The sequence below is a fragment of the Pipra filicauda genome, unplaced genomic scaffold (assembly GCF_003945595.2).
Source record: "Pipra filicauda isolate LSUMZ 115617 unplaced genomic scaffold, ASM394559v2 scaffold240_size1633699_pilon, whole genome shotgun sequence".
Lineage (NCBI taxonomy): Eukaryota > Metazoa > Chordata > Aves > Passeriformes > Pipridae > Pipra > Pipra filicauda.
Window position 1 is genome coordinate 1,176,943 of NW_024104355.1, and position 26,440 is coordinate 1,203,382.

Sequence of the window (26,440 nt, forward strand, 5' to 3'; positions counted from 1 at the left end):
AAAAAAAAAAAAAAAAGAAAAAAGAAAAAAAGCTTTTCTAACTGATTTTCTGCAAGATAACCTAAACTAAAGCCTTGGAGATAATGTAACAGTTAGCTGCTTAATAAAGACCCTATCACAATGTGCACACAAAAAAGAAAACTCAAGAGACAAGTTTAAGCCTACTTTTTCTAGTTTTAAGGCTTCGTTATGTAAAATAAATGTTATTTCAACATTAAAATAAATTATTTTTTTAAAATTTTAAAACAAACCAAACAGCCTAAGAAAGGGAAAAATCTGTCACATAACAATAAAGCTGACAGCTCAGGAGCCATTTACACTGTCAAGATAGCAACAGCTGGGACCACTAATAAGCTGTTATCCTTCCTAGTGATTAGCTGATCCTTGGTAGAGCACATGTATTTAGGAATTTCATGTTTGATTCCAAATTCCAGAGGTCACAAGTCTCTTCTGAGACTCTCTTCAGAACAACAAATCTCTTTGAAGAAAATTAAAGCATCTAAGGCCTTCTCTAGTGAACCATCAGAAATAACGTAGACTTCCTTTTCACTGAAACACTCTTCTAGCCTTCATAATCTTCAGTACATCCCACATCTTACTTCCTGCCCTTATTTCCTTTCCTGATGGAGGAGTAGACACACCATACAGCAACTGATGCATATAAGGGGTGGGGGCTTAATATAAGCAAAGATGCTCCTCACACACACCTTGAATTCTCAGAATTTGCTCATCCTCCATCTAATTTAATTAGCACCAAATGCCACTGAGATAAAAAGAACTGAATAAATGTATTTCAGGTTCATTCTTATATATTCTTATATATATTCATTCTTAACTATAGATATGAAGACATGTCTTTGTCTTCCAAGAGTGCAAACACAATTTTTCAAAAGTCATTAGTATTAGATGATTTCTAGATGGGATACCTGTGGTATGCCATTTTCCCTTGATTAGCATGTTAGGCTAAATTTTGCAGTAGCATTCAGTTTGTTAGTAAATTTTATTGTTGAAAAGTATTCATCTCCAACTACTGTTGTTTTGAAACCATCATGACAGTGTTTCTATTTCACTCTAGTAACTATTATTTAGTGGTTTTATTGCATTAATTGTAAGAAATAATAAGTCAAGGAGCTGTTATTCAGAGAGAGATGCTACAAAGTACCCATCAAACTACAGTGAAGACTGAAAGCAAAGTAGGGACTCATTTACTTCAAGTTTCTCCACCAGTTCAGGCTGCCAAAAAAAAGGAAATAAAAGCCAAGACTAAATGTTAAAACAGGTAATCTGTTATTCCCAGTTCTTCTACCAAGTCAGGCAGGTATCAGAACTTTATAAAAAGAAGAAAGATCAATTCAAATAAATAAGAATATTTTATATTGAACTATATGCATAACACAAAATATAAAAGGGAATGGCTAGTAGAACAGACTTTGTTGAAATAGATTGATGAAATGCCATGTGATATATCCTATAATTAAAAACATTAATAGAAGAATAGAAGAATAATAGACTAGCCAGAAAGAAATTTTTTTCTGAATATTGTCATCATTAATCCTCACTAATGAATAGCAGTAAGCAATGAAAAAAGACTAGCAACACCAAACTCTTCCTCTCCTTTCCCCCTAACTCCCAATCTGCTTTGACAATCAGAAGGCATAAGCATGCTGCCTGTTTTCAGCATGTCACACAATGGAGAAATTTCTGTGTGCTGTGCCTTCTATATTCAGAGAATGACAAAAAGTAACACGAGCCACTGCGATGCATAATGTGAAAGTCAGAGGGAGGTGTGGGGACTTTTTCTGACTGTAGAGTTCTTTCCATTAGATGGGATCTCTAAAAGCAGGTCTTAAAAAACATTCAAGTTTTCTTTACTTTGCTTTACTAGTTTAGAAGTTGCAGAATTCACAAGAAAACTCCTCTCTGAAGAGACAGACTTCTTGACTACAGAGAAACAATGAATTGCTGGAATGAACTTTCAATGCCACTTTATGTTGGCATTATCCCTTTCTTCTCTGAGCTTGAACGTAACATGTCACTGATATGAAACCACTGACTACTGGCTAAAGAGCTATGAAAAATGAGAAGGAGATTTTTCAATAAGGGAAAGATGCCCTCAGTTCCTGAAGTTCACAAAGTTCCACTGCACATTGGGTCCCTCTGGATCATTCTCTTTGAATCAAGTGTTTGGAAAATACATATCCAGTCCCACATAATGAGCTAAAAAATTTACAAAGATTTTTTTTTCCCCCAAGTCAAGAATTTTATGGAATAATCTCTCAAAGGCCTTTCAACATCGACAGTACAGAAGTGAAGGAGATCACAGAGAGTTGTAGTATAATGATGTAAGAATAATTTTTTCACTATTTAGTCATCCTGTAGAATTCAACAATCTGAGCTGCTTTCTTTTGACATTGCACAGCAGGTTCGCCTTTATCCTTGAAGAGTAAGCCTGCTGTGCAATCAGCATATACAGCCCTCCAAGGCTTGCATGGCCTAGAAGACAGTCTGCATTATCAGTTGAATAGAGCCCTTTGAGACTATTTTCAGGAATCATCAGTCACAGTAAGTTTAGGTCCACATTTCTTAAACCAGAGAAGACACAAAGCGCTTGGAAGCCCCCAGTAATTAAGGATGCAACTGACCATGAGTATTATCAGATTTCTGAAAGTAGTTTCGATACCCAAAATTCAGTTTGGTAGACAGAGGATTTATCATAAATAACTTCTACAGGTGTGTTTAAACTACTAAGCAATGATAAGACAAAAATACTCCCAAATTATTGATAAGTGCATATTTCCTAGAAATAATACCATAAAATAACAAAAACATTTTTAGTAATAAAGTAGAATTACTAATTTGCTTTTATTAAAGTAATTAATTATCCCTTAAAATTTGTATATTAGGTAGGTCTAACTGCAAATCAGCAAAACATTTTCTGTATTTTCTATTTGTATTTGCTTCATGTTCCAGAACTCATTTAATTACCCAAATTCATTTTTTGGGTTTTCCATAGTGTGATAGTTTTTAACAACTTAACTAGGAATTAAAAAAGCATGTGAATTAGTCAAGACTAGATTTCCAAATGCTGCATTTTAAGCACATGATTATGGGCAACAATTGATGACACTGTATATCCAAAGAAAGGAAACTTCTTTCAGAAGGGGCAGTTAAACAATTAGCACAAATGGCAGAATTGCATTTCTGTAAGAGAACAGCTTCACAAATCCAGTTACAGTTCTCCAACTTGTTGCACAATTCTTATATATGCACAAATTTTATTATGGTACTTGTGTTTTTGCAATTGTCTATGTTTCATGTGGGTATATGTGTATTTGTAGGCCATCATCTTCATAAAATACATGCCCCTTTTATTTTTGCCCCTACATATAAAATTTTTGCAAATAAGCACTGGCTTGCACAGCAAAATCATTATTAATGACAACAAAAACTAAAAACATTTACATATCATCCAAGGCTGGAACTACTTATTTCAGTGTATGTAGAGTCAGTGCCTTAACTGGCAGCTTTTATTGCTAGACCATCCAACTGCTTACAGAATGTAATACTGTTTTAGGCAGATACCTAAAGCATTTTACTTCACGGAAAAATCAGTATTTTTATTTGTCGTTCCCAGAGCAGTTTTTCATTTTGTTGCCTAACTAGAGAGTAGTCCTCTTTTAGATGTCAAGTTTTCCATAACATAATTGTCCTGTACTACAGACAGAGGAGGATTAAAGCACAGAGAATGACTCCCGAACTCCTCCCTACTTTCTTCAGCTGCAAGAACACAACTTGAAGAGATGCTGACATTAAGCTGCTGAAAACCTTTAAATTAAAAAGTGTTTTCACTCTCTACGGAAGAGAGGTTAAATTGCTGTCTTTTTCATAATAAATGTGACCGATGGTCACAGAACCCAAAAAATGTGAAAATTCATGACACAAGGAAATTCTACTTTCAAAAGCAAGAGTATCTGGTAAACAAAGCTGCAGCTTCCCTACAATAAACAAGGTAAACATAAAGCATTGTAGCAGTTCAACAGTAATAAACAGGTGGGAGTCTTCGATTTGGGTGACACTTGTAAAGTGGTCTTGCTGCATTAGATTTTGTAACCCAGACTAATGGGCTGTAAGCCGCTATGTAAATGGGTTAAATTAAGAGGGAGGAAAATACATTTTGATTATCCTTATATATACACATATATACATATATCATTTAAGTGCACACATGTATAAATACGATATAAATTTCAAGACCTCGCAGTTCACTAGGCAAAGAATACATCACAGTATTTTAAGATCAGTATTTTAGATTTTTCTTCTTTAGATACTCGCCCATTTTTCTGGAGCAGTAGCCTTATGTATAGCCTAAGGATCTTTTTCCTTATGAAAGGACTACTTCTGAGAGGTATACCTAAAAGGTAGCTATAAAAAAACAATCAATCAAAGCTTTTGTAACAGATGTTAGCATGGAAGGTGTGCAAAGTATTGGAAGAATGTGAGATTTTTAAGACCTGCGAACTTTGTAAAAGTGTAATAGGTATCTGTATAGAATCTGATGAAAATGTCCCATTTCTTGGAAGAACATAGAATCACTAGAAAGAAAATGAATATATGATAATTATTGCAAATTCCAGTCTAACTGAACTGCCCATATAGAGTGTCAAATCTCTGAGGAAAAGTTTTAGGTTTAGTACCAGGAATGCTTAGTAAAATGTGATAGCCCATGATAAACAGGATGTCTGTATGACCTGTCCTGGCCTAAACTTTGCAAATAATGAAATCTGAGATGATTAACACATCAGGGCCAGATATAAACATGCACACAAAGAAGCCATGACATGTTTTATGTGAAAGAGTTAGGTTCATGTTTGAGCTGTGTTAGAACAAAACTGTCAATGAAGAACAATTATGCCTCTTTGACTTCCTGCACCTTTTTCAGGACTTTTTAACCAAAGCAGACAAAACCTGAAAATGCTGGCTTTTAAACACATGGAATACTGGCCATTGAGTCAGTGCAATCTGGAACCAATTATAGAAGACAGAGAATTTGCCATCAGCTTTTAGAATAAACAAACAAGAATGGTGAGATACTCTACAGTACGTGATCCAAATATCAATTGACTGAATATCTGCACCTTATGGCTTGCTGTAGTGGATAACAGTCCAGTATCCTGCCTAAGCTGAATGAGTCCCTTGACACTTGGTCATTCAGCTGTTCAATACATGAACAACAATCTCTTCCTAGCTGCTGAACAGAAGTACTGTTGTATTATGAGGTAGAATTCATATGCTGTTATCTCAGTATCTAGCTTTTGACATTTAAATGTCAGCTGACCAAACTAAGTCACTTCAAATTCAGTGGTATGACAAAGAAGCCTTCACATTGTGATTCATCTTGCCTTCAAATAGATGTACTATGAAGCATTGAGTGAATTGCTTGATCAGTTGAAATTTGGAGACTCTATATTACTCCTGTATGAAGAATGCTACAGAACGGAACCCATTTCTTCCATAACATCATTTAAGCTACACGCTGGACAAGCTTTAAACAGGCCAATATCTTAATCATGGAGAGCCTTAATATATCTGAATAGAACTTTAAATAACTTTTTCTTAAAAACCATAGAACATGATTAGCAGAATAATACAGTATAATCCTGCACAACTAGAAATATTACTTATTGTTAAAAAAAGAACAGACCCTTTTATAAAGCCTGCCTTTTACAAAGCTTCAATTTCTACAATAAAAGAGGTGTATCAGTCTCTAAGACTGAAATATATAAGGTATGCAAGTAGTGTAACCATTTCAGAACCCTACAAATAGGGTTTGTACATTGATTTACTCCACTTAATCAGGACAGTCCTCTACTATAACTACTCCAGAACACCAACTCAAATATTGCTCAAACAAATAACAGATACAGTTATTTACAATTACTAGGAAAGGCAGCATTAAAAATAACAATTAAAAAAATAGGAAATAAATGCCCTGAGAAACATTGTTAAATTACTGGTTATCTGTATGGACTCATCAGTCATTTCCACATGTTCTAAGATCTATTGGTAAACATGCCATTTGGTAGAGCACAATCTTTAACAGAAAGAGATGCATAATCTCTATCTTCACTGTCGAATTTAGGAACCTGAGTGAATCAGTGATTTTCCCAATGCTTAATTTAAGATTCTGTCATTTATAAGTCTTGGAGTTTTTTCAGTAGAAATTGCAGGTTCTGAAAGCTGCTCTGAACAACATGAAACCTTCTTTTTTGGTAATCTATATGACTTCCCTGTAGTATCTAACAAGTTTATACAATATGCAAGTAAAAGAATAATAAAAAATGAACAGAGTCTTAGAAAGAAAATGGTTGTTTCTTCTAAAAAGGTTGTTTCTTCTAATGCTTATAACCATGTTTATACAAAGCACAGTGTTCAGTAATGAAATTCAGTAATTCCCTTTCGTGAATTATACAGTTTAGTAACTGATACAGCAGATATGAGCTATCATTTACAAGAAGATGCCATCTGCTGAGCAAACACGCAATCAGCAGGCACTTCCTATTACACTGAAATTTTTTTGTTCTTTATTGATTTTCTCCCTTGCATTTCTAAAGCCCCTCAAGCAATCTGAGCCAGAGTAGCAAATGAAGAAAGCAAAGGACTTCTCAATGACCCCAATATCCATTCTGCTTTGTACTTTATGCTGTCTCAAGGCTATGGGCCTCATAGGTTAGTTCAAGCAAGAGAGAGAAAATAGTACATACAGTGCATGTGTGCATATAGTTCAAAGGCAACTGTGTAGAAATGGCAACCTAACCTCTGAGATTAAACATACTTCAAAAAAGCATTACAACATTAAACATACTTCGATACAAGCATTAAATTATTCACCTCTCTGTCATTTAATTGTTGCTGCATAATACCTCTTTTTTTTTTTTTCCAACTTGTTGTTCAGTTTGCTTCTGCTCTTTATCTAGCTTATCTGAACCACATAGGAGTATCTTCTGGAGAATTTATGCATAAATAGATGTGTTCGTATTCAAAAGCTATTGTTCTATATTTATAGAAAAAAAGTGTTAGTAAATACTGTAACAGTTACCATTTTTAAGCTTACTTTTGTTTTCCCTTCCATACCCATTTTTCCATCATGTATAAAAATGTAGGTTTTTATACTCTACGCTTTGAATGAAAAAATGCACTTTTAAAACAGAAATACCTCTGCTACTTCGTATAGTCTTTTTCATCTTACAGAAAAAAAAAAATAAAAAATCACTTCTTACTTTGCTCCCCATGCTTCTTTATTTTCTTTCTGCAAAGAAAGTTAGAAATAAAGTTCTGAAATCAAAATATATATTTGGAACAGCTTCCACGGAATGTGTATAAAGAGCAAAATAATAATTTATTAACTATTGTCACTACCTCATGCAAAATACCGCTAAGGGCAGCTAACAACAGGAGGAAGAAGAAAATAAAATATTGCAATATCTCTTTTTTGTTATTTTCATTAATTCATTTTATTATTAATTGTCACCTCAAGGAAAACAATTCCCATCTATTGTATAAATTTCATTTGCATCATTAATATGAGCACCAAATATTAAATGAAAGAAATTATTATTAACACATGTAGTAAGGGAAATTTTACATTAATAAATGTGTTTACATAAATAGTATAATATTTATATTATTCAATGTTTAAATTTATTTTAAAATATATTAAACAATCAAAATAGGCATTCATATTTCCATTCTGAAACAATAATTTAAACTTGTAATCAATGAGAAAGTTCTTCCTGGAAGTTACCAATATCTTTTGGATATCATTTGCACACAAATCTGCTTGTGCAAACTCTGTTTCCAAGCTTTTAACACATGGCATAGACCATGATGTATAACTTATACCACACCTCTCTAGGTTTCCAGGAAACTAATGATGTGATCTTTGTCACATTGTTTCTACTTAGTTTCAGTTGGGGAAGGGCTAACGACATTACTCACTGCCATGAATGCCTTGTTTGGAAAATACTATTAGTTATTAGAAGAATCTTTTTTTCTTTTAATTTTTCAAATTGACTCATTAAATCTGCATCAAAAATAAACTACCCATAATCCATTATTGAACTATTGAACTGTTCAACAACCCCTGTCTCTCCTCCAAAAGTGGGGAAGTATTACTGCATTCAGACTGTGTTAAGAGACCTTCAAACAGAGTAACACTAAAAACCTTGAGAAGAGGATAACCTATGACAAGTTATGTACTGGTAGTTGGATAACAGAACTACTACAGACTGATTCTGCAACACAAAAAACCTCTTGCTGAGGCAGCAGCAATTCTTGCATCTGGGCTTAGAGAAAAAATCTAAACTGAACAGTTTCAATAGATGTTGATCTTACTTGATTGTGAGAATGTTCTGTAACAAGTATATGGCTTACAGAAAACTCCCTGTCTTAAATAATAGCTAGTTTTCTCCCTATTGATTTGGAAACATAAATAAAGGCATATTGCTTTTTCTTTTCTGGCAATATGGTCCAGTGAAAATGCCCTCCTCTTTCAGACGCTTAGAGAATAATCACTTGTTTCACATTGATTACTATATTTTCAGTTTTGGTTCCTAAGACACTTACTTTCTTGGGTGGGGGAGGGAAGGGGGAAAGGACAGGAAGGAGGCTTCAAATATCTTTCCTATCATAAAACAACTTGTTACCATGAACAATGCATGCCCACCTAATACATGCCCTCTGCTCTCTATTACCACTGCTGTAGCACTCCATATAAGCAAAGCTTTCAAAAATCTAAAAGATCATCAGATCTAAAAGAGAAAGGTCTAATAACAAAAGGAATATTTCTCAGTCAGACAAGTTTAGTTAGTATTCCGTTGGAGCACGTCTGGACAAAAGGTTATTTCTCTGAAATTTTTCCTGTAATTTAACCTCAGAGAGGATTAATACCACTGGTATAAACTGCAAACATGGGCAATAGGCTATTAGGTCATCACTATACAACTGGAATAAAATGGCTCTTTAGCCATACTTTCAAGATGATAGAGGACAGAACTGAAAAATGCAGGAATGCTGTACCAGAAGTAATAAAAAGGCTTGGAAGAGACAAGTGTACTTAATTAAATCGATGCAAGTAGATTGGGGGACTGTTTCTAATACAAAAATCTTCTGTTTCTTTTTCTTATTATAGAAAATGGACCTCCCATGAGAGGAAGGAAAAACATTATTATCAGTAGCATCCATAAAGCAGGGAAATGAAGGAGGTCCCCAGCATGCCATTACTGGGGGCTTATCCATTAGTTGCTATCTTTAGCTTGTAAGTAAGAATTACAGAGGAAACAAGAAAATATTAAACAGGCTTACCTTTTGTAAGAAAATAGAACACCACAGTTAAAGCAGACAGAAAGATTTTTCTAATACAGAAAGCAAGAAAGGTGAAAAATAAGGCTGGAATGATATTGTGTTTTATGCTGTATCACAGCACAACTGCACAGCTGCAAAATCCTGCTCTTCTGAGCTGTTGACTTCTGTTTTCTCTTTCTTTTTTTTTTCATAATGACAAAAAAAATGCTAGTGAGCGGTCCAGACTTTTACTCATGGCTGTCTTTAAATGCATCTTTAGTTCTAGATCTGCTACTTGTCTCTCAAACTCTTCTATGCTCTTGACATCTCCATAGAATCATAGAATCACAGAATGTTAAGAGGTTGGAAGGGACCTTAAAGATCATCTAATCACAATCACTCATGCTACGGGCAAGGACACCTTTCACTAGGTGTTTCCACTCCTTCAGTTTGTACCCAGTACCCCTTGTCCTCTCACTACAGTTCCAGATGAAGAGTCCCTCTCCAGCTTCCCTGTAAGCCCCATTTAGAAATGGGAGATATAGATATTAGATTCTGCTATTGACCACTTGCACAGTTCAAGGTCACAGAACAGAAGTAAACAAATTTTGTAACAAAAGCAAATGGAGATTGTCAGAAGCAAATAAAAATGGTACAGACTTTTCTCTGGGGAAAAAAAAAAAGGAATAAAAACCTCAGAAGGACTTCTGTTCATCACAGTAAATCCAACATTTAATTCTAAAGAAAAATAGTCTTTGACAGCTCTCAGAATAAACCTCTCCTATCTGGGACCATTGCAAAAGGACTCAAAGAGGGTTCTGACTCAAGGACTTACAGTGAAATACTTCAGTGCCTCCCTCTAGTTTTGGCTGGTTCTTTTGATTCCATATGATTTTGGATCAGAATTGAACATCAGAAAACTCACAGCATGGGAGTATTCATTTGAGAATGAGCAGGAAGGAACAACAGAGCCAAAAAAGTCCTGTATTTCATAATGGTAAGAGTGGTGGTGTTAATAGTAGAGATAATTTTTGCAGAGGTATCACAGGTCTCCTTTATAAGAATGAAGAGATGATGAATCTCAATGGTACCCACCTACCAACTATGAGAAGGCTCTCAGGATGCATTATAAGCTGGTGTGCTAATAATACACCACAGGAGATCTTTTCCAGTTATTAGAGGGAATTTGGATGAGAAGAAAGTAATTAATTGTATTGTTTTATCTAAGAAAAGGCAATGCTTTTACCGCATCTATGTGCAACCAGTGTGGCTTGAGGTTTGCACAGCCATTATCATCGAATTCCATCTCCTCACAGAACGTGCACAAGAATAGCAACTGTAAATCATCTTGATACTTGATTGTATTCTGTAGGCAGGCACCACTAACACATTGAGTACAAAGCCAGTTCAGCAGCTGCTGATTTTTCCAGGTGTATTGGGTTTGCATGGTAAGGTTTTGGTAGCGGGGGGCTGCAGGGTTGGCTTCAGTTCATCCCACAGTCCCTATCACCTTGTGCCCCTGTGGGGAAGAAAGTAGAAAAAAATCATAAGTTAAGCTCAAGAAGAAGGGAGGGGTGGTGGGAAAGTCTTTTAAAATTCTGGTTTATTTCTTATTACCCTACTCTAATTTGATTGGTAATAAATTCAATTAATTTCCCTGAGTCAAGTCTGTTTTTCCTATGATAGTAAGTGTTGAGTGATCTCTACCTGTCCTTATCTCTACTCACAAGCCTTTGCTTATAGTTTCTCTCCTCTGTCCCGGTGAGAAGGGGAGTGATAAAGTGATTGTGGCGGGCATGTGATGCCCATCCAGGGTGAAATCTACCACACCAGGAAACTTTGAGAGACACATTGACTTTGATTTTCTGGTATCAAGAGGAAAGAAGGAGTGGTCTCTGGGAACTTGCTGCTCAGACAGAAGCCAGAGCTTCATTCTGACAACTCCACTTTAAGGCTTATATCTTGCTAGTGATACTGAATGCAGAAATTAAGGACTTCTTCCAATAATAGTCCTGGAGCTTTCAATCAGTGTTTTTCTTGAGGCTTTAAGGTCTGCTAATTATTAAAACAATTTTAATATAACCATTACCCATGCCCTTGCAGAAGACAGCTGATGGAATCCATCTGCCAGAGGATGGATAGAGATGGAGCACTCCATTTGGTGATGTCAAACTTGGGATTTCAGTCAGAGAAGCTAAAGAAATATCAACACTTATCTGAGGATGGTTGAAAAACATCACTGAAGTTCAGAAGAAAAGAGGTACCTTTGACAATCAAAAAAAGGACACCAAAGTGGGTTATATGAATTTAGCAGTTCACGTCAGAAGAAGATAAATGCCTACCCTATTGTGTATATGCATGCATCAATACAAAGTATAGTAAAGGTTTCGTTGCAGCTTCTACAGAAACTGAAGAAACATATAAAAAATTCAAATTATAATGTCACTGCATATATGGATTATTACTAAAGACTTTTTATCTTCTAAAACAAACTAAATTATTGTGAATAACTAGATACAAATAAAGTGTTTTGTGTTTGCATGAGTATTTAAATTATGGCAAAAGATATAACCCTTCTATGTGAGCTGATCACAAGCTACTCAAAACTAATTCATGGTAGAAGCAGAAAGAAAGTAGTGAAGAATTTGGAGTTGAACTAAGATTGTTACTGTCATACTTACCAGAGTCACTTTTCACACTCCTTCTTGATCTTGAACCTCTATTTTAAGATTCCACTCCAAATTCTTATGGGGGAAAAAAAGCCTTGTACAATGCTTAAGAAAACAAGTTAATGACCAACAGCAATGAAAGTGTAACATCACACTAAAGAGTAGCATAGCTTTTAAATTTTTTCTCAAGCATCATGAAACAATATTAAAAAAAAAATTCCAGCAAAGTCTCAGGTACAAGAGAGATAAATAAATATGGACCATGCTATAAAAAAGTAACAATATTTTCCAGATTTAATTTAGTTTTCTTTTGGTAGTTTAAAATAACTATATACACAAAGAAGCTGAACTGTCTTACAATCCATACCTGCACTTTGGAAGTGTATATGTCATCAGCACTTGGAGAGGGAGGTTTCTGTATTAGGAGGTCATAAACATCTCCCAGATGCCACATACCTAAGAAAATACAAAAGCAGGTGCCAAACATTCTCAAACTCCAAATCCCAAAGATTATTGGGAACTTCTGTGAGAAGCTGCTAGAAGCTTTGGCAAATCCATGTTGACTACTCCTGATGACTTTCTTGTCCTTGTGAAATGTGCCTGGAAAATGCTGTCCAGGATTAGCTGCTCCATCACCTCTCCATGGACTGAGGTGAGGCTGACTCATCTATAGTTCCTGGGGTCCTCCTTCTTGCCTTTCTTGAACATAGGATGATATTTGCCTTCCACCAGTCCTCAACCGCTTCTCTCAGTCACTCAAGGATTATTGATAGGGGCTTCACTATGACATCAGCAAGTTCCCTCAGCACTCATGGGTGCACCCTATCAAGGCCCGTGGACTTATGTATGTCCAGTTTGCGTATTCCCTGACCTGATTCTCTTTCAGAAAGGGTATGCATTCCTCGCTCCAGCCTTTCCCTTTGGTCTCTGGGACCTGGGATTTCTGTAGGTTGGCTCTTGCAGTAGAGACTGAAGCAAAGAAGACATTCAGTACTGCAGCCTTTCCCATGTTCTGTGCCAACAGGCTCCCTGCCTCATGCAGCAATGGGCTTACATTTTCTGTAGTCTTTCTTTTGTGATCTATGCATGAACAGAAATCCTTCTTGTTGCCAGATTCAATTCCATTTGGGCTTCAACTTTTCTAACTGCGTCACTGTATGCTCAAGACAATGTTTCTGTGTTTCTCACAGGTTACCTGTCCCTGCTTCCATCTTCTATATGCTTCCTTTTTGTATCTGTTTTCCCTAGAGCTCCTTATTCATCCAATCAAACCTCCCAGCATTTTTGCCTGACTTCCTAGTCATTGGAATGGACTGCTCTTGTGTTTGAAGGAGATGATATTTGAACATTAAATAGCTTTTTTGGGCCCGAATATAATATCAAACTAGCAATATTGGATGAGAAGAAAGTGGTAAAAACAGCCCTTTTACCTTAAAGTGTTGAAATTTGTCACAGAGTCTCAGTTCATATTTCGTATGATGAATGGCCTTGTACAGGATACTTCATACAGTACAGTGGTACAGGTTAGTAATAGAGTTGAGTTCAAATTACAAGTATTTACTGTTTGCAGAAATCTTAGGTCACATAAAACCATTTTAGTTTATTCACTTACAAACAAAACTTTCAGCAGAAGTGAACTGTTTAATAGATGCGAACTTAAAACACCACTCAATTACACTATTGGATTACACAGCAAATCCCATCTGAATCAACTACAAAAAACCTGCATATAAACACTGATATTGCTTTGACTGATAGAATACAATCTCTATAATCTTAGAACTTAATATTTTTCAATATTGTTATAATTATGCTTTCAATATATCAAACAGTTTCTTTGAAGAAGAATGGGATTACTGAATAATAAACTGTTACTACAACTGACTATCTACTGAATCAGAATGATAAATCTAAATGGTATTGTAAGGACCTTCACAGGATATACAACATTATTTCTGATACTTAGTCTACAAACCCACAACAGATTAGCACTCTTCACACATTTATTTAGCTGAATTAGTGATCAAAATATTTCTGTCAAAGATCAGCTTCTTTAATACAAGGTGTCATTAGCTTAGTTATAGAAAGGAAGCATAATTTACCTTACAAAACCCAGAGATTTCTAACTGGTCAAGGACTAAGCATACAAGCACGTGCACACACACACACACACACACACTGCACATTTCACTTTCAGTGCATGCGAAATGCTGGTTTCTAAATACACAGGCTTTCAGTTTAAATAGTCCTTGAAACACCTGTAAGAGAGTGCAACCCCACAGTGACTTAACTACCCTTCCCAAAATTCAAGTTACAAAAAGCACAAAGTAAGTGAACAAAACACATTGCCTTCATGCATCTTGATGAACCACACCTAACATGTATAGGCACTGCACTGGGTGGGAGCTGAGGGTTTTCCATGCACCAGCCGGGAATCGAACCCAGGTCGCAAGAATGGGAATCTTGCATGATACCACTACACCACTGGTGCTTCCCTACAGTCTCCAAATAATCAAATGAGAAGTCATTCAGTGTCATTTCACTCTAATCTACCCCAATGGATCTATTAACAAGAACCTCAGTTACCCTGCCTCAGAGGCAGGTCAAAACAAGGACTATGGAGGAAAAAGAATTGTCTACCAGAAATAAATTACCTGAAGAACGTAACACATATCCTAAAATATTGACAAAAGGTCACTGGACAATTAACTATTCACCTTGCCCAGGGAAGTTTTGAAACAGCCAACATGGAAAACCCTAAAAATGTCATCTCTTTGTTTCTTAAAATGTGTATAAGTAGAGTCAATCTTCTTTTTGGGAAAGCAGTGATTAAATGGCTTCAGAGACTCCTTCCAAAATGTCTCTGGTTATAAAAAGACTTAAATTTCAAAACACCAAAGCCAAGAGAGTATTTCACCTGAACAGTGCAGAGTAAGCAGATATGCGCTGAAGCTGTAAAGAAATGAAAGGAACCAAACAGTAACTGTTTCATTCTGATTTCCTATACCTTTCACATGCAGCAAAATTGTTTTAACGCACACAAGGCTACCCATGACTCTAGAAGTCAAAACACTTCAAGCAAGGATGCAAGAGGAACATAAATATTCCAAGCAGAAAAGCAAGTGCAATGCAGCTGAAAGGAGTTCTTTGGTGCAATGTGTACACTCTAAGTACAGGTGTCAAAAGTTTTATCACAGCTTCTGCAGCTTACTCAGGAACTCTGTCCTCATATGAGAAGTATACTAAGTGTTTGATTTTTCTTTTCCTAAGCTTTCATACATTTAGCAACTGTGCATAACATGCAGATCTGAGATTTTCTGATCTAACAGTATCACTAAGATATACACAGTCTTTATGGGAAATAGGTTAATATCAGGTCAAATGCATTGGTTTTCCCCAGCTTCTCTCATTCAAGATGTTTAACGTAATATGAAGGAAAGGTAACACAGATAGGGAGAGAATGTTCATATGGACAACAAATCCCAGAGTATTCCAGTAACTGGAATTTTTTTCCCCACCCAAATTTGCATAAACTTTGTATTTTAGATCCTTCTAAAATCAGTCTTGGAATAGTTTTGGAAAAAAATTAATTCATGACCATTTTCCCAAAGGCAACCCTATTTCTGGATGCTTCTATACAGCACTCAACATCAGCGTGTGTGATGATTTCCTCATCAATGCTGTCACCATAATTTGAAGTACACGTCTGAATGTAAAAAGCGGATCCCCTTCAAAAGACTTATAAAACGTACTAGGAAAATATGATATCCATTTCAGAAAATGTGGATCTCTCTCTCTCACTCTCTCTCATATGAAGAAAAAGCACAGGACAGGAAATGAGAATATTTAAACTGCACATGCCTCTGGAATCTCAGGTGAGCACAAGATGCATTTCTTATATGAACTGCATGTTCTAAATGCAAGTATGCAAGGAAAGATACACTGCCAACCTTTCTAGGAGAAATGTTAGAAGACAATTCTCTATTTTGCAGCTTTGTAGGAAGTGGACAGTCACTCTTTTTTAGTCATATTGAAGTAACCTGTCAAGGCCCTGTTAGGATACAGTTAATCAAAACAAGTACTCAAATTCTTAGTCTAGCATGAGGCAGTGTGTTGACCCCTGTACTATATTTATTATAGCCTTTGGTTAAAACACTTCTTATTCAGTCAAGAACTCCAAAAATATAAAAGGCAACTTTCAAATAAAAAGACCTACAAACAACCCTCTTCATTTGTCCTCTCGGTAACACGTAAGAGGAATAAACACAACTTCTAACTTTTAGGAGGGGTTAGCAATTGCTTTCTCCTTTAAGGTCTAATATGTTACATCCTAAGTCAGCGGTCTTGAAAGTAGAATTGAGAGAGCCTACGGGTCTCATAAAACAGCATTCCAGAAAATCCTTCCAAGAGTTAACTTAAATTAACATAAGAAAGCAATAAATAGAAATCTGAGAATGTATCAGCCTAACTAAGAATTCTGTTTTTCCACTAAAGCAAGATTTAAAAGGTAATACTTCTGAATTGAATTCTATGTTCAGCCTAAACTCATTATTTCCTCGGACTAGACTAAATGGTAGTCTGAAAAGATATTTCCTCTTCAAAGGATGGCTTTAGCTCATCCTTTGAAGATATAAATAGATTTAGCTCCTAGAATCCTTCATTACCAGGAACCATTCTCTGTGTCTTGAATCTGAATTTTCACATGCATTTCTTGAATTCCTGAACATGTAGAAGGACAATAATCGGGGTATACTCACAACAATACTAATTATGTATGAAATAGATAATGCTCTAAGGATTTCTCCTGTGAATGTGCCCAGTCTTTCTAGGATTCCTGTAAAGTTTTGGTGCACAAGATGCTGTCAAGTAATAACGTTTCTCAATTCTGTTTTCCAAGAACTCCCCTTTCAATCCCGATTCTTCTCACTTGTCTGTATATGTTCTTACAAATCTGAGTTTCCTCTTTCAGCTTTTCAGTTAATACTTCCAAAATGGGTAAGATCTCTCTCCATTATGACAGGTATGATGAAATAAAAATTTTATCCTTCAAGAAAGATATCAATGAAATTAAAAATAATAAATTTAGAAAGCTCCATCACTAATTTTAAAATGTTCTAATAATCCCTTAAGTAGCTCCATCAACATCAGAACTAATGAAGCCTGGTTTATTATCCATTTGTGTCCCATCATTGATTTACTTTGGTATGTTAAGGTATGAGCTCTGACTTGGATCATTAATAAGAAGTATTGACATAGCTCCTCCTTTCTCTCATCTTTTTATCCCCTCCCTTTTCCAACACTTCTTGTGTGTCATTTTTGGGATCTAGTAACGAATGCTTTCATGCTGACAAGATGTATTTATTCGACTCCATCATCAATTCCTACAAAACTTGTAAGAACCTAATTATCTTAAAGAACTTTTCAGATTACTTTGCTGAAACCAGACAATAAAATCCAAAGTTTCTGGGAGGATAAAGAAGATAACCTGTCAGCTATATAAAATCAGCATATACCTAGTGTCCAAAGGCAGAAGAAACTAAAAAATGGGAGGTTTTTTCTGTTATATTACAAAAGTACTGAGAATATTATGTACAGTATAATTTAAAGTGTAGCTGTTTGGACTCAATAAAATGAAGAGTTACAAAATATGTGTGTATAGTATCTTACAAGAATTCAAAGAAAATAAAGAAAAACAGTATTTCAGAGTTTATATTAATAAATATCATACATGAAAAAAAATCGTAAAAGCTTTTACCAAAATGTTTTTGGGACTGAGGTTTCTGTTAAAAAAAAAAAAATTTCAGAATCTTCCTCATTGTATGTATTTTGTCTTTTGCATAATTTTAGCTATGTTTTTTTAAAGTAAAGATCAGAAAAGTTGGATGGTAAATTTCAGCCTGAAGCAATTTGAAATTAAGGAAATATAATATTACAGACAGACTGAATATAAAATTAAGGTTCACTTTTATAGGTATGTTTGCAGTGAAAAAATAAAGCTTGGTTCCTAAATTTATATTGCAGGCATTACCTATTTCTGATTTTTTTCAAAAACTCTTCAATTTCTCCCTCAAGTTCTTAACGTTTACATTTCAAAACTCTCCAGTTCTTCATTATTATTCAGAATCTTTTGCTTTATATTCAGTAGATCCCTTTCCCTGGTGGATTTCTAATGAACATTAAAACTTTAAGACACCTTTATCATAAGTTGAAATTATTTCAGGTCAGCACAGAAGATTCAAGTATGCAAGCATTTTTACCTCATTTATATAAAAACAATAAAAAACGTACTAATTCCTCCACATTTTTATAATTTCAGAAATAGCATCCAATATTTTTACACTCTCATCTCCTTGGGCTGCTATTTTATTATCCACATATTCTATCTAGAAAATATTTTGTAAGTACACACTCACAGCCTGCTAATTCATACATTACTTATGTGGTTTAAAGAAGTAGAATACCTTAAGTTTCTCTCAGCCCAAAGTTTTCCTTAATATCTCAATATCTCTCTTACTTCATAGAATCCTGCAGAGATTCATAGAATCATAGAATGATTTGGGTTGGAAGGGACCTTAAAGATCATCTAGTTCCAACCACCTCTGCCACAGGAAGGGGCGCCTTCCACTAGACCAGATTTCTCAGCTCTCTTTCCTCTGCAGAGGTTGAAATAACATTGTTATCCTGGCAAAACTTACCTATGCAATTCACACTCACACAGTGATAAGAGTCTAACTGGAATATGCCCAGACAGCAAACATTTTGTTCTGTCTAGCAGTATGAAGGTTGGTAAGGGTCTTAGAGAGCACATGTGGGAGGATCAGTCCAGAAATGGGACACAAGTACTTTAAATGTTATGGAGTTTCCTACTGTTACCTCAAGCATACAATGAAGAACAGATTTACATAGGAATATTTGTGATTAAGTCCCATCATAAGGAGGGAAACAGTACAGGCTTTGTCTTGTTATCTTGATCAGAATGCCACAGCTCTGTTGGACTCCTCCAGGATTCTGCCAACTGTCCTTGTATGGCTGTACCTTCCTAACTGGCTGGGGATTGAGAGTCCTAACTTGAATGGTTAGGGATTATAAAACATGATCTGTGAGAAAAAACTGCAACGAAGCACCTTTCCTAGTCTAGAAGAAGGAGATAAAAAGGCAAATTACTAAAGCTCTCAATATGCAAAATACTCTAAGAAATATAATGCTCCAACCCTGGCAGTGCTCAATGCCAGGTTGGATGGGGCTTTGAGCAACCTGGACTAGTGAAAGGTGTCCCTGCCCAAGGCAAGGGGCTGGACCTAGATGATCCTTAAGGTGCCTTCCAACCCAAACCATTCTATCATTCTGATTCAAAATACACTTCAGGAGAAGTGTGAGAAAGACAAGGAGAATCTAGCTACATCTACAGAGAAGACCATAACTGATTAAGTATGAGCAAAATGTCCCAGTTCTTAAATTGCTAGTACATAGGAAAAACATTATTCAGAAATGTTTTTCTCTCTTCCAATGTTTTTAGAGCAAACATTTTGACAGGAATGACTTGAAACACTGTCACACTGTGCAGGTAATTAATGAAGACAAAAGAATAAAGGATTAATAGTTAAGTATGAGATCCATTTTATAAGAAGGGTTTCTTCTAATCTTTGAAAAGCAAAGCCCACGTAGATACAGAAAATAGATTTAATGCATACAGATATCTTTTGTAATGTAAATCTGAGTAACATGATAAAAAGAAAACTCAGAGTTGTCCTTACAGTGTCAAAAGTTGAAACAGTCCTAATAGGTCATATATAAAATTTAAAAAACAACATGAATCAAAACAAGAAAGAAGAGCAAGGAAAAACAATGCCGAAAAACATTAGTTCACATCACTCATTCTATCTTCAAACTTATTGCTGTTTGTGACAGTGGTCATGTTATAATTTGGATCCAATTCAAACCCCATTAAAGTCACTAATAAATAAACCCAATATTTTCCCAATTCCTAAAATAACTCCATTGCCTCAGCAACTTTTTTATGATGATCAGAAGAATCACTTTGAGCTTTCTGAATGCCACTATTATTTATAAATATTTACTCAGTTCATTGGTTTAGCTATGTTTTTGAAGAAAATTGACAATGGCAAATCAGCTTTATGCTAAACTTAACTGTGGTTCACCTTTAGCATAAACTAAGGCGGTCACCTAATGGAGCAGTTCCATTATCCCTGTTGTGCATGTCTCTCTTTCTCTTGCGTTGGTCTTAATACCCAGTTAGTACATGTTGATGTATATCAGGTCATCAAACTCAGCTGGAAACATATGAAAAAAGAAAAATAAAAGGGAAAAAAAGGTTCACTAATAAGTATTGGTTCTGTTTAAATTTAATTGTGTTCTGTGTATCAGTTGGTAGCAATTGCTGGCATCAGTAACAGGAAGAAAACTGTAATACAGAGCTGGAAAAAAATGGCAAGAACATGCCCATTGGTGGCTCTAATATGGCTGTATCTTTACTTTTGAAAGGGATTGACGTGGTGTTTTTTTTTTTAATTAAGATCTGGGCTTGTTTGGTACATTCAGCTTCTCAGAAATCCTCCATCTGTATTCTGGATTCCACTGGAGCCTTGGCAAGATGCAGCTATCTAGATGCACAAGCCACAATGGTACTGGTCATATAAAAGAGGAAGGCTTTCGTATTTTATTTACACTAGTTTACATATACATAAATATAGAAAAAATAGCAGGTTTTGTTGTGGCCATCTAAATCCTGTTCTAGGCATTTTCTATTGGTTCCACATATGGAGCTGTCAATTAACTGAAAATCAGTCAGGCAGTGTGAGGAACTCCAGATTTTAGACTGCAAAGTACAAAATTTCAAAGTGAAGTCTAAACAAATATAGCAGAAAACACAGGAATTTTAAGTAAAATAGGGTATCACTATGCATGCTGTAAAAGTGTATCACATGCCATCTCAGGTCAAAAAATCTGATAATTCCAGAGGACACTTACACTGTCCCACTAAATGCACACTTTCTTCCAGATGATTTTAGAAGATAAGCAATATTAAGCAGATATGCATCCGATGACTAAAAATATCCAAGTCACTTACAGGAATGTAAGATGTTTATGATATTTTTAATAATTAAAGTTGAAAAATAATACTAAAACAAAATAATGAACAAGAGAGTTCTATAGAATCTATTACTTCTTATTTTTAAATTCATATTTGTATTTTTACTTTTACAGAGGACCTTAACTCTTAAAGATACAAAATATTCAGGCATTCATGTACTTTTCAATAAAAGATACTCATTTACTTGCTTGTTTATAAATATTCAAGACTCACTTTGCTGTTCCAACATTTTGCATCTTCCTGGATTTCTGCTTTTTGCTTCACTAACTCCTCAAGGTGTTTTTCATCCTTTATAATCTTCACCTCTGTTTCTTTTAACTTCATACAGTATTCGGTCCAAATAAATTCAGAATGCTTTAACTCATTCCTAATAGAAATACACACAAAGTGAATCCATCTATTTGGAAATATTCCAAGGTAGTCCCTTTCCATAAAGGAAAATGTAAATCAGATCTGAATTAGTAAAGATTTATTTTGATTCTCTATTACATTTCTTGAACAGGTAAGCATGAGAGAATTTCAAAATATCTACCCTGGCAGGTTCACCCAATTTCAGCCAGATATCAAAACTACTCATGCTACCAGTTCACTTGCACTTAAACAGCCTGCCAATGTTGGATCTCTGTGCAGGTATTGGTGTAGCTAAACACAAGGCTTTGTTTCATATCTCATATGTTTACGAAACAAACTAAGAGTCAACTAGTGGTTGTATCTACTTCAGAACTATCTTCATTTAATCAACCCACTTCACTGTAATTTTGTGGACAAATGTCATTTGTGAAGTAAATTTTTTACCTACATCGATTTTTCATGTTAAAAGGAACTTGTAGGCAGTGTCAAAAGAGGGGACAAGGACTTTCACTCTAAATAGCAGATTTAACAGCACTGTAAGAAGGAAAACTTGCCATAATTATAGAACAAGATAATAATAACCTCAGGAAAGCACTCCCACGTGCACACATTTAGGCCTTATTATAGGTTGAAAAGAGGGCTTTTGTTATGTCTGTGTGTGGGAATTGATTTGACAAAAGGCAAAATAAATAGAAGATATTGGGTTAAAATTTTTAAATGGCTGCTGGTGTTTGTACCTTATTTTTATTATTGTTTCAGCAGGCAGAGAAAACCTTCCCTGCATGCTCCCTAGAGAATGATTCTGGTCAATAACATATGTAAAAGTGTGCTTTAAATGGCAAAATAAATCCACCACAGCAGAACTAAGACCAACAGTAGTTGAGTTTTACAGACATCTATTGCATTACAACCCAAAAAATCCTGAAGTGTTGCATACTTAGATGCAGTTCAGAAAACAGAAAACAAAAATGAAAAGCCTTCATCACTAATGCAAGAGCCATTTCTACAAGATTATTTTATAGACCTTCTTCCTTAACTTGCTTCCAAGGTTTCATCTAGTGAAGTAAAGACTTACCTTGTGAAGTGTCAGAGAATATATTTTTAGCAACTTTCTGAGTTGTAGTTTTCTCATGAAAAATTACAGCACTATCAGCCACAATGTGTATGTGTAAAAGCAACAGCCTGTGCCATATGATGTACAACAGCCTCAGTATTTTCAGTTTTGTGCAATCTTCATCATTTTCTCAGTGATGGCACTGAACATAAAGAAAAGAGTATGAACTGCAGAACAGTCTTTCAAGTCTGTGCAGCCACAAATCTGTCTTTCTCACACCTATCGATACCACATGTTATTCTAGTCCTCCTCAGATGGCATCTGAAAGGACTACTTTCTCTGTAATGCAAGCATGGCTTTAACTACCAGTCTAGCAAATAACTGGAAAAAAAAATTAACAGATATAGTAAGAAAAAAGAAAAAAAATTTTTTTCACCGAGGTATAAAAAGAACAGTTTTCTAGTTTTTGCCCAAAATGCTGATACTCCTAAAAACATCCTTGTCATTAGCACTTTTAGTTAAATTCACAGTCACACAAAATAGGTTGCAAGATGCAGTCTACATCACTCTCATGGGGTATGAATAGGAAATCACATAACTAGGTGAAACAGAAAATATACATGGTATATTTCTGTCAGTATAGATGATTAATTTCTGGTATTATTTACCTATTGCCATTATCATGAGTATTTTACTTACATTATGACTTCTTTCAAAAGAACAAAAGAACAAAGAAATTTTAATGCACCTCAGAACAAAGGCTTGTTACAGGAAAATACCACACTTTCTTTCTTGCACATGAAACAATCTCTAGAGCCTTGATTTGCACCAAGACTACCAAAACAAAACAGAAAAACTGCTCACATTGCCCTATAACTGCTAAGCAAGCTGACAGCTGTGATACAGTGACAGAATTCTACAGGGAACTGAAAAAATCTTGCACAAAAAACTTTTAAAAAGTGAAATAGTCAGAAGGCAAGATGAAAAATTCTAATATCAATGAAAATGCAGAAGTAAGATTAAATGATCAATTTTCATTGAAAGAATAGGTCAACAGCATGGTATCTCAAAGTCCCATATCTGTGCTTTGATATATTTACTAATTATGTGAAAGAGCAACAAGTAGTTAAACTAAAATTCTGCATATAATGTGATTACAATAGGCAAGGCCAAATCAAATTTAAAAACTTAAGAAAAATTTCAATGCAAATTAAGTAAATGGGTAACAAAAGAGTACATACCATTTAGTGTCCAAACTCAAAAAGAAGTAGAAGATCAGAGAAATTAAGTACATTTTAAAGTTCCAAATTAAGAAATGGGATGTAAACATTAGAAAAAAAAATGAGATTAATATGTTCCTCTCTAAGTCAGTGACATGGCTTAATTTGGAATACTGTTTGCATTACCTTTCAACCCATTTCAGAGAATTATATCACTGTAATGAAAAGGAATCAGAGGACAACATGAAAAGGCCATAAAATACAGAAATCTTCTGAAAGCATATTGAAAATAATGACAGTTGCTTTAGAAAAAATAAAGGAAGAATGAACAAAGTCCTAAGTAGAGGAGAATATAGCCTAGTGAAGAAGGTTAACAATACACAGCAATATTTATCATTGCATACATCTTAAGACTTTGACTCCCAAACTACAGCAATTTGCTCACAAAAGGACAAAAACACATAGCTGTTGATCACACTCTGTAAACATGAATCGATAAAGAAAAAGTTTAATCATAGGTATAGGATGGAATGGTTAAAAAAAAAAGGAAAGAAAAAATAGAAAAGAAAGTATAATTTTAACAATTTTTATTCTGGTATTACATGATAAAATCACCTCCAGCAATGGTCACTATAACCATCGCTAATAACTTTCGCCAGCAGCTTCTAATTCAGATGAGTTGATAGAACTTTGAATATGCCAGTGAAACACTAAACTGACTTGTAGAGTATCTGAATACATAGTAATAAATCACACAACATTTTTGGTAATACTTCTTACTCAGTACCTGATCTTTTCCATAATTAAAATCAACATGATATTTGCAATGAACTTAACAAGTTACAGAAGCAAGGTCCATGCTGTCTGATTTCTCTCAGCTGGAATCCATGGAGGAGATAATGAGTATTTGATCAGATCATCTCTATATACATATTTAAGCTATAATTAAAATTCCAAATATTGTGGAGACATTGTGAAGCTTGCATTCACAGGCTCATATACATAAAAAATGTGTTATTTCACACACCTCTTCTTTTGTTTAGACATACATAGTGACATTAATTGGAGAATTATTTTCAGAAGTCACTCCAGCTTTGACAAGTGTTATGACAAAATTCTAGTTTCAGGGGTTGTATAATAAAATACTTCCAATTTAGCTATATATCTGACTACAGTTTTAATCTTTCATATACTGATATTCTTTCCTGAATGAAAATCAGGCTCTGAAATTAAGAGCTTAAGCTTTAGTAACTAAAAAAAATGTATTGACTGCGAATTTACCTTGGAGGTAAAAAAATATAATTAGCATAATTATCATAAAGCTTATATAAAGCTTAGAATCAAAAAAAAAAAAAGGAAAAATTCAGACATGGTGACAAAAGAAACAAGTCAAAGAGACACACTTAGTTCTCTAGTATTGCTAAGCTACCCCTCTTACATCATTTGAGTAAACGCATGTTACCCAGGATTCCTCCTGCTCACATATTAAAGTATGAACATATTACAGAAAGAGGTATGATCCTTCTTCAGTTCTGCTGTTTAGTGCCAATGACAAAGAGATCCACAGTGATGTGACATCTTAAAGAAACAGGATTATTGCTTTTAAACAACCTTCCTTTGTTCAGGAATGTGTCAGTATTATTTCTGCTCTAGCTGACTGTCAAGCACAGATCTCTCTGGATAGCAGACATCAAAAGGACCAGTCATATTAGCCAAAGTAATGATTTCCTGATGTTGATAGTTACCACAAAATACATTGTGAGAGTGCTCTGTTTTGGAAAAGTCAGTGTTACTTTGTGCTTCAAGGCCTATTAGTTGTCAAGATTCTGAGGCAGGCAGCAAGTACCCCTTCTGTGGGACTGAAAGAGGTGTTTCAAGTTCCTGAACACTAATCGGTTTTTGAAATAAAGTTGCCAATATGTTATAATCTAAAGAAACAATGATACAACCAACCCCCCCATTATAATCAGCTGTAGCTCTTTACTATGGGATATTGAGCACCATAAACAGTAAGCAAAACAATCACATTTAGTAATTACAGTTATTTCTTGAAGAAAGAACTTAAAAGAAAATTTAAAACCAAGAGAAAATGTCTCCACCCACTATGACCTCTTCTTTATGCCCCTCTGAGAGTGGGTCCATTCATGGAGGGGGCCAAGATACCCCCTAATTCTACTGTATGCCTTGTTTTATTCTACCATATATTACAAATGCAGTAGACATACGGGTTAAATAGTATAACAATTCTTCCTATTTGGTCCATCAAATAAAATGGTAACTCGCAGTACCCTAAGCTCTCTCAGCTACTCAGTTATTTGAAGATTTGGTTTTGGCCTTCATGGTAGACAAGCTTATAAAAGACTGAATGCAAGAATTGCAATGGGCTGTGTATAAGTATACTGGTTTTGGCTGCGATACAATTAATTTTCTTCATAGTAGCTTGTATAATGCTATGGTTTGGGTTTGTGCTGGAAACAGTGTTGATAACGCAGGAATGTTAGCAGCATTTACACAGATCAAAGGCTTTTTCTGCACCTGAACCCACCAGCAAGCAGGCTGGATGGCACAAGGAGTTAGGAGGAGACAGAGCTTGGACAGCTGCCCCTCAACTGACCAAAGGAATATTCCACAGCATATGCTCAGATGTGATGGAGCTTGGCTTTCGTGGAGATGACAGAACACCTGCCTGCCCATG

General features: G+C 35.2%; 1 protein-coding gene and 1 non-coding gene across 4 annotated transcripts in view; both read right to left on the reverse strand.

Annotated features, from left to right (window-relative positions):
• CCDC178 (coiled-coil domain containing 178) overlaps positions 1-26,440 on the reverse strand; it is a 146,329-nt gene that overhangs the window by 108,156 nt on the left and 11,733 nt on the right. Inside the window, exon 4 of one of the 3 annotated variants that reach the window (XR_005563706.1) lies at positions 12,272-12,464. The exons of the other annotated variants lie outside the window; for them this stretch is intronic. The gene's annotated coding sequence lies outside the window, so the exon portion shown is untranslated. Of the gene's footprint in view, positions 1-12,271; positions 12,465-26,440 lie in introns of those variants that run through there. 3 annotated transcript variants of the gene reach the window in all.
• TRNAG-CCC lies at positions 14,429-14,499 on the reverse strand. The gene has a single exon. It is a non-coding gene; the product is annotated as a tRNA-Gly (tRNA).